Source organism: Poecilia reticulata, unplaced genomic scaffold (genome assembly GCF_000633615.1).
Source record: "Poecilia reticulata strain Guanapo unplaced genomic scaffold, Guppy_female_1.0+MT scaffold_241, whole genome shotgun sequence".
In the NCBI taxonomy this organism is placed as follows: Eukaryota; Metazoa; Chordata; class Actinopteri; order Cyprinodontiformes; family Poeciliidae; genus Poecilia; species Poecilia reticulata.
Window position 1 is genome coordinate 16523 of NW_007615031.1, and position 1029 is coordinate 17551.

The 1029-nt window shown below is 44.2% G+C and overlaps 1 protein-coding gene across 3 annotated transcripts in view; it reads left to right on the forward strand.

The window, feature by feature from the left end:
- The window catches only part of LOC103460428 (uncharacterized), a 9988-nt gene that overhangs the window by 3100 nt on the left and 5859 nt on the right, over positions 1 to 1029 (forward strand). The window lies entirely within an intron of this gene.

Sequence of the window (1029 nt, forward strand, 5' to 3'; positions counted from 1 at the left end):
TGGTAGGTTCTGATTGGCTCTCGTTTGCTCTGGTAGGTTCTGATTGGCTGTGGTCGGCACTGGTTGACTGCATCCTGCAATCGTAGCCAATCAGAGACCTGAAGAAAGTTCATTAATAGATGATGAGTTATTGTCACTTATTATTATCAAAATTGTAGCACAAAATGTGAATTAAATGATACATCATACCTTTAAATCTTCCTTTCAATGTAACTTATTCACTAATAGTCTGTCTGAAGTCCATCTGGTCTGAATTCCTCGTTTACCTCAGGCGTTTTACAGAAACTTGGTTTTTTAAAGGGATCCAGGATTAGTTGAACATGTTGCACTTAAAAAATATATATTACTATTTGTGATATGCCAAAACTTACAATTCCTTCAAAAATGTACATTGTTTATTATATTCTTCACTTGATTAAACGAAGCCTCGACATAATGAAGGAGTTGGCTAACGTCACCGAATTGGATCATTTTTGTTCCCCGAGACAAAAACAGAAAAAACTAATAATTATATCCAAAGCATGCGGAGCAGCTGGATCCTCCAGGAGGCAGCTAGCAGCTAGCAGCTAGCACACAGCGCTAACCGGAGGCTCACTGCTGACCAGCGGCCAGGACGTCTCTACCGACACACAGCATCATGTCTACAATTAGCTTTTATTAGCAGCTTAGCGTCGCTGTGTCCGTCGCTTCCATAGGAAGGAACCGACCCTCAGTCAGACCAAGACTTTCAGAAAATCCCTCCTGATATCCTGGCGGAGGTTCCTGAGACGCTGTCCTTCAGGTCTCCACAAGCGGACGTTCCCCTCTGATCGTTCCCCTCTGATGAGGGAACGTTCCCTAGGAAACCGACATTAACCATTAGAGGCTCTGATGCCGCGGCGACGTGAGACTCCTGAGCGTTAAACTCACTGACCTGCAGCTTCAGCAGAACTGAACTCGGATACAAAATCACCGCCAGGAAAAAAAATGGCCGATTCTCAAAACTGGAAGTCCTGACCTTGTTCAGCGTTTCCACAGCAAGTGATGACG